The sequence below is a fragment of the Bombus fervidus genome, chromosome 3, assembly GCF_041682495.2.
Source record: "Bombus fervidus isolate BK054 chromosome 3, iyBomFerv1, whole genome shotgun sequence".
Classification (NCBI taxonomy): Eukaryota; Metazoa; Arthropoda; class Insecta; order Hymenoptera; family Apidae; genus Bombus; species Bombus fervidus.
Window position 1 is genome coordinate 6441657 of NC_091519.1, and position 12741 is coordinate 6454397.

The 12741-nt window shown below is 30.2% G+C and overlaps 1 protein-coding gene across 1 annotated transcript in view; it reads left to right on the forward strand.

Annotated features, from left to right (window-relative positions):
- LOC139985284 (neurotrimin) overlaps positions 1–12741 on the forward strand; it is a 230975-nt gene that overhangs the window by 89354 nt on the left and 128880 nt on the right. The gene's annotated exons all lie outside the window — the stretch shown is intronic.

The window sequence follows — 12741 nt, forward strand, 5'->3', positions numbered from 1 at the left end:
TCGGAATAAAAGAAAAAATGGGTAAATATTTAAACAAACAAGAAACTTGTTAATTGTTAGATATCTATGAGTGTGTAATTGTAAAATATTTATTTATTACTAGTAGTCTCTGTATCTTAATAATAGTAAATAGAAATAATAGAAATAATAATAGATATGTATGTACTTAAATAAAAAATATTCTTCATATACATTTTCTAAATGCTTCTAAAAATCTCATATGAGAATTCAAAAACTTGTAATATTTTCTTAAATGTAAATATTCTTAAAACAGAATATTTTACATGAAAATATGGTGCACAATGTTTATGTGATCTGTCTAGTCAAGACCATATCTCTGCTATCTTGTCTATCATGTATATCCTGTACTCTTGTCCAGGAGCAAGATCTGAACGATAAAGCTCTGTGGGATCTATCGAAGCAGAGAAGTCAATATTTCGCACATTCACAAATCCTTCTGGTAAATAGCGATGGATTGGTTCTGGATGATAGCAACCAACTAAAGCATAGATACTTATGCGTGCGTCTCGTTTCTTCCGGTTTCGATTCGCATTTCCCGCGTACCTTCTACCTACGAGTGTAATATCGAAAGCGCAAAGTACATAGGATGTCGTCTGATCCGCCTTCTCAAGAGCCGAACTATTCGAGCATACTACAAACCGTCCTGTCGGTTCCAAAAGCAGGAAAGACGCGTTCTACCGTGTATAATGTCGAGAACGTTTCCGTAACACTATCGACGAATCGTGCAAGGATTACGGACGCGTCTATCTATTCGTATTCAACGCTTGTCAATAATAAGTTTCTTCCTTTTCGTCTTTAATATACAGCGTATAATATCGCCTAAAGGAAGCCTTTTCTTATTTTCTCATTTAAAATTTTACTGAAATATATATCTGAGCAGTATAATATTTGTGATTTTTTTTTTTTTTTTTTTTTTAGAACATTGGAGAATGTAATAGTTCGTCCACATAGTTCAAAACCTATTTATTCCGTAATAAACTACCTCAGTAAATAGATTTAAAGGAAGTGTGTCGTCCATCATTTACAGTAGCATATACGCAATTTAAATAATTTAAAGAATTTGTTGATCCTAGTGATATTTTATTAATGAAGTCTATTTTCTGTTATTATATATTTATTCATTACGTATTCGGTTATGTTCCAATAATAATGTTATGTAAAAATAATCGTGAAAGTTTGAGATAAATATATTCTACAGAGAAATCTTATAAATTACTGCTTTATATGTATGAGTGAGAATTTAAAACATTAGCTTTATGTGGTAGCTTTAGGTAATTATATAAATGATAATTATAATATTACTGTTAATGTATAGAATATTTGTTGACACTGTTACTGTTTTTACAGCTGGTTGTGCAGAGTGTAGAGAATACATGAAGGTTAACTATATTCTTTTTACGTAGAATCACATTTCTTTATGCGTTAGTCAATGTATTTTGTTATATGTGTATAGGAAAATATTATGTTGTTCATGTCAGAAAACAATATATTTAGGAGATATTTTAATAAATTATGTTTACAAAACAATACCGATAGTGAATATCTTCTGACCTGGTTTTAAGTACGAGCAACTTCATATGTACTTTTTCATACAAAATAACGAGATGCATCGATCAACGCATAAAGAAATGTGATTCTGCTTAAAAAAGACATAATTGACCTTCATGTGTCCTCTACGCATTCATCTACAAAAATGCTAATTATATCGATTAATGCTCTCCTCAAAACTATTCAGCTTTTATCTGAAAACTTTTCCAATAGAATTAATGATGTCGAAGATATTCCAGTTTCCGCTCTTAGGTGACTCACACTGTATACATATGTATACATTGGTTCATCCGATTAGATTTTCAGTATGGAAATTGAGAGTCAAAATCAACATTCTGTTCTTGACTCGTCGCTTCCCCACACATTTGCCTTGTTAGATAATTTACGTTTGTGTAACGAAAATTCACATGAAATTAATTGAGTTATAAGATTTCTCGGAACCTCGCGACCGAGTTTATTCTAATATCGTGGAATGTAATATAATCTGTAACGTCAACCATAATATATATAATGCCACTTTCAAGCTCGAGTAGGTAGAGAATTATTGGAAATCATTTCGGCGGAATCTCTCTGCGTACCGTTTTCTCCTGCCCTTTGATACTACGTCTGGTGAATAAGCTTCATCGTTGGGGCGCATTGAATACCGAAACAATTACAATTGTTAGCTCAGAGAAACTACGATTTAATTGGACGGCAGTTAAGTCACGCTCGTTATCATTCTTGATGACTGATCGATATTTTGGCTCGCGTGTAGATCGTGTTTGACTTACAATCGATGTTGGGTGGTATTACAGGTGATGGATATTCACCGGTAACATTAGGAATCACAGGCTGCGAATTCTAGAGATCTCTATTGACGTTTATCACCGTGAATTAGCATAGCACCGTTCGTAATTCACGAGCTATACATTTGTCATTTCACGCGATAAACGTGTGAAACATGAATTTATATGTTTGAATCTGTTTCATATTCGAATCGATAATACCAAAATAACACAGTTACTCTGGTAACTTAAAATCTATTTAAAGTATCGGTACACAACAATCAAAATAACTTCAAGTATTTGATACGCCCGTGACTAATGCAGAATTAAAAAATTTACTTTTCATTGTAACTGTATTCCTGAATTGAAATTGAAATTGATTCATATTGCTTGAATTATTTATAATTAATATGATAATTAACATTGTATGTCTGTGTAATATAATACAATTATATTAATATATTGTTCGAAATAATATACCGACTACAAATTATTTTCAAAATATGTATATTGTGATGCTATGTACACACTGACTAATTAGCAGATTGTATTATATAACAGACTGAAACTACAATATGTAATTCGCAGAAGATATCAATAGAAAAAATTAATGTAATTTCTATAATAATTTGGTTTTGTTTGAAAGATTTGAAGAGTTTAGCATTTGTGAAAACTATATGTATACTAGATTACTTAATCACGCTAAATTCTTGAGGATATTTCTTTCAAGTAAATGATGAGGTTAATGGAGGATACTCTATGTAAAACATTCAATAATTCGATTTTACTTCGATCTTTGATTTGTAAAAATTAGTAAGGACTACAGTTAGAGGAATGGGCCAAAGCAAACCTGGGTAAAGTTTATTTGTCATTTTAAGTAATCTTGTTATTTTAGAAATAACTTAATTTTATATCGAGATAAATTATTTTAGTTAATGCTTTCAAAGTAAATAAACAATTTGAAATTTCAAATACTTTATTCTGCATACATTTGGATCATAAACAGAAATGTTAAATTATACAATATTATAATATTAGTCTAAACTGTCCTTGTTTCAATTATTAATAAATCATTATGCGAATAAATATATAAATCTATGTAAATAAAATACTGTGAGAAATTTTATATCTATTTCATACGTAGTGTAATAGATAAATGTACAATATACGATTTAGTATACATAATAAGAATCATGAATTATTTGAGAAATTATTTCAAAAGACGTTTGTTTAAGTAAAAAATAAAATAGAAATTATTTCATTTCATATGAATAAAATAATTGTTTACTAATGATTATTTCAAAATAACTTTGAGCCAAATAATGCCCAATTCTAAGGTACACTTGCCAGTATAGTCTTGGTTTATGAACGTAGACACACAGGACTTTTAGGAATGCAATCTGGCAAACTGATGTATGGCTAACAGTGCACCGGCAGCCGAAGAATAGGGTAATATGGATACACAGCGCCACGCGGTGACTGGAAGCTGTAAGGTAAGCTTTCGTGAATGAACCGACGTGGTGCGGCATATGGCAACCGCCGCAAGCCATTTATGGCAAACGTGGACAAAGCAGATCACTGGAAACGACTAAAGTGTTCTAAATCTTATAGCCTGTTCTGATATATATTTGAGATATATTAAGCGGTGAAAATATAATATATCAATAAAGGCCAACAGGTAATTTGATCATCTTGAATACCTCGGTCATTTTTGATGATTGAAAAAAACTATTAGAGAAAAAAAAATGTTTTGCTCGAAGGATCAAATATGAAGAATAATACATTTTACATCTTTCAAAATTTCAAGGTCATTGATTTTTTTAAAAATAATATTATAGCAAGAGTATTTCAATTTTTTCTTTATTCTTATAACAATGCACGATTAGAAGTATCCTCTTAGAAGATTGCAACAATTCTCTTCCGCAACTGTTAGTAGTAAACACGAAGCATTGTTTATGAACACATTGAAAGAATTTTTCTTGATAATATTTGTTCCTTCGAACCAAATATTCTTTGTCTCTGATATTGTTTTCAGCCATCAAAACCAACTGAAATATTCAAGGTGAACAAACTATATTATTCCTTCTGTATACAAGATATACTTAGATATATCTCAATAATAAAATCTACATCACCAAATTGTATAATATAAATAACGTATTAAGTCGCCAAGAATATATTTTTGGAGTTTATACACAAAAATTCTTGGAACATGTTATATCATATCTACATCGACCAGAACTTTCACGGGCTATTTACAAACTTTTTGTGTTTTTCTTCCTTGTTTGATCATTGTTATTACTTTCAAAAACTTAATCGTGTATGAAAATATGCGTCAGTTAAACTATTCCCGAAGAACCAGCCAAAATGCTAATAATACTAATAATATAACTAATACTAATAATAATGACGTAAAACTTAGGATCGTAAAAATAATAAATACCAAGGACAATTATTATTGTATTTGATACTCTAAACTTTAAATTATAGATCAAATTACGCGCTGTTAAAAAGAAACCGGAGCTTGTTGATAAAAATTTTATTATTGAAGCAATTTAAATTTGGTTCTCGTCCCCTCGAAATAACCTCTCTTACATTGATATAGCTATCCCCATCGTTTCTGCCATGCCTTAAATGATTTTTGGAAATCATTTTCCCCAACTGTGTCAAGCGCCTGTTGCGATTGAACTCGTATCTCTTCCACAGTGCCGAGACGGCGCACCGCCCCTTGAGCTTCAGTTTCATTTTTGGAAATAGGAAGAAGTCACAAAATAGTAAATCTGGTGAGCACGAGAGATTAGTTTTTAGATTTAGCACCTTGTGAATTCTTTCTATTTCCGAAAATGAAATAGAAGCTCAAGGGGCAGCATTTCAAGACTGTGGAAGAAATACAAGATGAATTGCAACAGGTATTTGATGCGATTGGGGAAAATTATTTCCAAAAATAATTTGAGACGCGGTAGAGCTAGGTTGATCATTATATCAATGCAAGGGGGGATTATTTTAAAGGGGACGGAAATTAAAATTAGATTGGTTTATTAAAAACTTATAAATGCAGCTTGGTTTCTTTTTGATAACTATTTATAGACTGTAATCAGAAAACGCGGAAATCGAATAAATGCAAGTTCGAATGCAATAGTCGCAGCCTTTAATATTCCGCTAGCTGTCCAACATAGATAAGACCTTCCGGTGCTGCACTATTGTAACCTAAACGGTGACTGCACAGGAATCGTGTAGCCAGCAGAAAGTAAAGGCTCCTACGAACGAATGGAACGCAAAGCTGTCACGTCATGGCTTTGACCCCGGATACCTTCTCTCGTCCGGACACACGTTCTCGTTTTATGACACCTGTTTACTAGCGTTGCTTCCTTCATTCTCTCTCCTTCCTTGTCTAATCATTCTGCCCATCCTTTCCGTTTACCTCAGCTCGCATCATCAACCTTACCGCACGTCCAATATGCTGTTTCAGTCGATATCACGTCGCTACTTTTGGTATTATGAGACTTTACGTAGAAATATTAGTAACACCTCTTCCGTCTTTTTCTTAAACATCAGCTTTGTATCCCCTTCACCTCTTACGACCATGTTTCTTCTTTCAGCGTTTACTACCGTTTGTATTTTATCATCTACTCATCTTAGTTTGTCGATTTTACAGTCTATTTTATCGATGATGCATCTTTCGTTATTTTGCTTCATCCATAATGCGATTTTTTCACCGTTAATTTACCGTTTCGTTTTTAAATAATGTTCTATTGCTCGTGTTATAAGGTTCGAGATTAGTTTGGAATGATGTACTTACGTAGATTAGAAAATTCCATTTGTAATTGTTACTCAAGTGATGTTCGTTGATAGACTTCATAGTTTGATACTGTATGCCTATTTCTGACATGGTTTTGACATTCGAGTTTTGTGTTTTTACACATCGCAGGTTTTTCTACGAAATTCTGCTGATATATCAACTGATAACAAACTACCATTGTTTACATTGCTACTGTACTTGAATTGATTTGTTAAAATATAATAGTATATGACGAAGTATATATTTCATATTACTTTGGTTGTAATAAAAATTAATTGTATTTGGTTCACAAAACTTATAACGAACATCTTGCAATGAGTGTAGAAAGTTTTGGAAGGTTGGATTAGTGATCATTTTGAGTAAAAAGTATCACGTGGAAGTTTTATAATATATAACTAGAAAGAATACTTGGTGTCCTAAACATTTTCTATTATGACCATTATTTTTTTTTTTATTCAGGCAATTTGAATTTTCATCGAAAGATTATTTTGCAGTACATTGTATATTATACATCATTAAACAAATTACAATTACAGGATATTGTTTTGTTAAATTTTTGAGTTACAGTTTTTAAAAAATGAATAAATGAAGTTACAAGTCGCTATTATAGGTTTTGAAAAAGCGAACTTTACTGTCATATTACAATGTTAATGAAATTGATACTTATAACTTACATTATGACATAGATAGCGATTAAATATTCAAAATTAAACTATTTATACGAAATAATACCGAAGTATTACTCTATTTTCAGAAACCTGTCACGCATTCAATGTGATGTGAGATATACAGTTTGAAACATCAGAAAATGAATAGGCGCGCAAAGGAAAGTGGTTTGCTTCTGTAAAGTAGTGACACACGACAAATCGCCTGGCATTTCGACAGGAATCTGAAAGTAGATTTATTGCTGGTGGTGTAAAGGCTCTCGCAAGAAGCGTTTATACCCGCTCTGCTATTTCAGAATACTCAGCATTGCATCGCATTGCCCGCATTCGTCCTGCTATCCGAAGACATTCAATCGTTGTATTCTAAGGATTTAGTAATGTCAAAGAAGAATTTTAACGACGCGTATTTTATTTATTGTATTTCAACCTAAAATATGTTTGCTTACAACAATAATTATTTGTAGAACAATACTATACGGTTGCTATCTTGTTGTTCTTTGTTTATGTATTTCAATATGTGATTGGCGTTTTCTAACTGCAATTTGATAATAGGGTTGGCGAAGAGAGAGTTTGTGTAATATTTATTATACACGTACCAACGCTATGGAACAATAGTTTCTTTTAAAAGTCTTATTTTACATAATAAAATTGCAAGTCCCAATTTCATTCTTTATTCGATGGATGTCAATACTACTTGTTTAAAACTCCAATTCTTTAGAGTAAAAAATGTATATTACCTTTAGATGAGATTCCTATTTACCTATAATGAGTCAAGAAATAAATTTTCCTATTCTTTCAACCAATTTCTTTATCCTTATTAATTATATTGTATTCGACATAATAATTTATTTTTTAATTGGTAACAATTTTAGTTAATTTTTAGTTAATAAAAAATTTATTATAAATATCTTCATTACAAATATTGTCTTTTTCTCTATCTTAAATTCTAAATTTATGGATATCGTTTTTTAACAACAAAATGTAGGATTATATCACGATGATGTCGTCATACAATGATAAGTAACTACAACAAGACGCTATAAAATATGTACTATTAAAAATAAGTACAAAAACGAACTATGAAAAATAAATATAAAAAAAGATATCAGTATACAATTATATAGAAATTCTTAATGTCAAACGTTACGCGTCCGAACACTTGCGGGTTTATGAACGGGTTGAAAGAGGAAAGGAGGTGGACAGAAAGTTTATCACAGTGTGAAATGTATTGGTTTATTAGATGCATGACTATCAAGGGAGTGTTCCTTTTGGATATGATACAAAATATCGACTGTTCTGTCGTATCCGATTAGACCACGACCTTTGGGTTTCGTCCGATAGAAGACAACTGTTCTTGACGACCGACCCCTCGCATCTGGTTGTAGATCGCGCAACAAAGCTCCCAAGGAGACCCAGTCTCCCCTGTGTCCCGCTGTTGATCGCTCAAGGTGAAGGATAAAAATTTGCTTCCTTTACCGAGTGGTTTATGATACTGTTGACCCTTCAAGATTTTTCGAGCCTAGACCTCTCTTCGGGTTCGATCGGTAATATCACAAATCCTTATTTATTGAATGTTCCTGAACAAAAATAATGATGTAAGTTGTAATATATTTGCATAATAATCGTATTATAACGAAGATTACATATATAACTCATATTACTACGAAACTATTTTTAATATCTTAAATATTTTTATATTTTTATAAAAATATATTATATATTTTTCTATGTATTTATTATTATCTATATATTATTTATTTTATTATCTATATATTTTTAATATTTTAATATCTAGAGAATTGTTACTCCACAGAGAACAGTTAATCGTTCGGTAAATATTTGTGTTTAGTAGTTGATGAGCCGTTACAAATCTTATAACATAAGTTTCTTACAATCAGATAATAGAAAAATCGAACCCAATTCTGTGGATTTCTTTCAAGAACCTGCGGCATAAATTTCACAAAGAAAATTCAAGTTTCATCCCTGTCAATTTGCATGCGAATTGTAGTCGTATTATATTTCATGCCATCCCCTAGATAAAGAAAGTTTCGATTCGGTATGAAAGTAAATTGCCCGCATTTCCAAGAACTTAGCTGACCACCGGGAAGAATCAACATGCTTCTCACTGAAGGACCGTTCCAGTATTCTTCGCCGGGTGATCTTGCTTTGGATCGTGTTCTATATCTACGGAATCGTTCCAAGAATGTTATTACTGCTCGTAATCCACGACGCGTGGAATATCAAGCTGAGCCAACCGCTCGCTAAAGCCTTCCTTAACCATCGTTCTTCTGGGACATTGCTACTTTTCCATTTCTATATGGGATATCTAGGTAAGGCGTAGTTCCGCGTACATTGCCTTCCACCTTCGTTTCACTTTCAAACATCAGCGTCTCTTTAACAAGATTATGTTCGAGCTACGCAAACATTTTAAAACGTCGAAGACGTGTTTTCAACTGATTCACGTACGGACATATTTTCGCACTTTAATCTCGTATTTTAACTTGCTTCTATCCCAAAATTTTAGCATATAGGTATTATAACACAGGCTGGTGAAAGTATTCGAACACTTGTAGGATATTTTTAAATTTCATTGTTTCATTTTGAAATTTCAATGATATTGTAATGAAACATGACTATCATGCTTTTACCGGTATGTAAAATTTAAAACAAGAAGAAATCATTGGATATTTGTTATAAATATATATTTCTCAAAAATCATAAAAATATTTAAACAGTCCATATGTTTATATAATAAATATCTTGTAATTTCTATATATATATTTCCAGATTATTTATTAATTTTATCAATATCATTAGGATTGTGTTAGGATTAGTGTTAATGAAATTTCCATACGTTTCATAGAATATCGAGACATATATTTAGAGTACAATATATTTTAGGAAAATTACATTTTTCAGAAACCTTTTCCAGATATCATGGTTTCGATTTATGAACGTAGCTGTAAATGACTTGGTGTGATATTATTTCTGAAATATTGGTTTAATAATGAACAAACCTGATTTAAATTGATACCCTAAATTACTTTTTCGTTTTTTTTTTTTTTTACTTATATATATATTTGAACGAATTCAAATTTAGGGCTTTGAAGATAAAATATTTATTTTACTTTTATTCTATTTTATAAATTTTATGAAAGGAAATATTTAGAACTTTGAAAATGCAGATTATTAGATTAGTGCAGATGAAATGATCGAATTTTATATAAAACTTTCAACATTTAGAGTTTTCTGAAGTATGATTCAACATATTTTTTAAATCTTAGCGGTTCTTTAGAATTCTTTGTACTTCTTAAAAGTTAGGTCTGAGACTGTAAAATTTGATAAAAATGCGCCTGTTCAGGATTTTGAAGACCTTGAGACCCAATGCTGTGTGAGGTTGGCGAAAGATGGTACAAATACGGCCTACCAAATATTCTGACACGGAACTCATTAAGTTTTTTGTCGTATGATCGTTTCCGATCGAAATCCAATATATATGATAGGGATTCTGCTACTGAGCTATAGCAAAAATAATGTGAAGAAACTACCAATTCATGTTATTGAAAATCGTTAAATTACTTCTCGTAATCACGTATCATCTAGATGCTGGCATTCTAGTGATCGAAACAGTAAAATTCTATTTCTCAAAAATAGTGATTATTCTTGATCGTGACACAAATCTGACGAAACGGCACTTTTCGATATTCGCGTTGTAATACTCAATAATATGTAACGCTGCGAGCCATCATATTAAATATAGATTTCAAAATGTAATAAAAATATCCATTAACAGATTTATTTAGATGTTTTCAAAATAATACTGGTAAATCTATATAAATTATTTCTGTGTATCATATGTAAACATGAAGATTAAATCAATCAAAATGCAACGTATCTGATTATCGAAACTTAATTAACTTCAAATAAATATATTTTTGCATAAACACAAAAATTTATGACTATCGAAAAATCACGAATGTTTCATACGCAATTAAAAGTTTTAATACGTGTGTAGAAGTAAATTTTGTAATTATAACATTTCTGTAATACTATCTAAGTACTTTTATTTATGTTACTTTTGTTATAATCTGCATTCGTGCAATTCATTGAACAGTTTGCTCCTACAAATTTTTACGATCTTAAATCGTATTTATCCGTTGCATTTCGTGCCCATTTTAACATTCGTATAACGTAGAATAACAGATTGACGTATATTTGAATCAATCTTCCGTACTCGGTTAAATGAATTACAGTCGTGACTCGACTGTCTAAACTTTCTATTGTTTGTGACAAATTTGACAAATAAAAAAGTTAAAAGCATGAAACCATTATATCCTCTGAGCTTTTCTACAAAGACTGCAATAGTAATTAACTCATCTATATTATAAAAAGTTCTGATAAATTTAAAGAACAGTATAAAAATTATTTATGACTTTTATATATAATATCTAAGTGAAGCATATATTTCATTGTTTTCTTCGATTAGGCCCACTATATGAATGTTTTATACAAATATTAGATTACATATGTAAGAACATATTTTAAAAAATTTTTTAAGATATAAAGACAAATAAAAGTATATAATTTACCACAATAATCACATTTTCCCTTAGATGATACAATGTTACAGAGTTTTGTAATAATTGTATTAACAAAGAAATTATTGTTTAATTTAGAAAAATGAATAATTAATGTACAATAATGAAATTCTCCTGTTAGAAAATAATTCCGTATGCATGTTTGGCTTCTTTAATACAAACCTTCTTATGGACGATGTTGGTTCAATATCTTAAAGAAGAAGTATCATTGGGAAGTGAATTGTGAGAAACTCGTCGACGAGTTATGTGCATTACATTATTTCCTCAATTGATTGTGAGAAGAAAAATGTCTGTTGAAAGACATATCGCACGAAAAATGAACGCTATTTTTCTGTTGAATGCTACAGAAAATTGCTCTTTCAACCTCAACATTAAATTTTTAATACATTTCACAATTTCATGGTTTTTCAAAGCATTGAAATTTGTACCATCTTTAATGTCACAGTGCTATCAAACTGTTCTACACAAATCATTCTCTTCGCAATAATTTCTACTTTTATGGTAGACTAGATTTATGTAACTTCGTTTTATCGCAGATTTATCTTATCGTTCATTATTATCTCTTTTATGCTTACAGAAATAAAGGAACATTATTTTTGTCCTTTCTTTATTCAATTATATTGCTGCGTAGTAAATTATTAGATTTTAATACACGTTTCTTTCTTGGTTTATTTTGAAACAAACGTAATATTTAACAGTCTAAAACATAGACTGTCGTATAATTGCAAATGAACATTTGGAAAATATTATTATGTAAATAAAAATTTACTTAAAGCATTAGCTTGTTTAAATAACTTATTAGAGCTAACTATAGAATTATACAATTATAAATAGAGTTAAAAATACACTGTGGATCATAACTATGAAAACGCTCAAAACAATTCATCCTTTTCTTTCCCAAAAATACTACATTATAAATAGAAAGTTGTAAATATATGATATATTTATAAATGCATAATACTACAAATGAGTAAATATATATAAAGAAATATAAACATAGATAGTAATTAGGTGCTAACTTATAATATTATTCTAATTTATTATTAGCTTTTAAGCTATTACAAGTAAGTAAGCAAATATAATCTTTGTTAGAGCTGTTACAAATAGTTAAATATAAATATAGATAGTATTTAAATATTAGCTACAATGATATTAATTTCAAAGGAACTATTACAAAATATTACAGGTATTGATCTTGTAGAAATTTAAATATAGGTAGTAATATGTCCACAGAAATAAGCATAGGTATGCAATCAGTTGCAAATCTAACAGAAATATATAGAAATTGAGTTATATATGTGTTTGTATATCAAATGCAACTAACTATATAAATATATTGAAAGTGA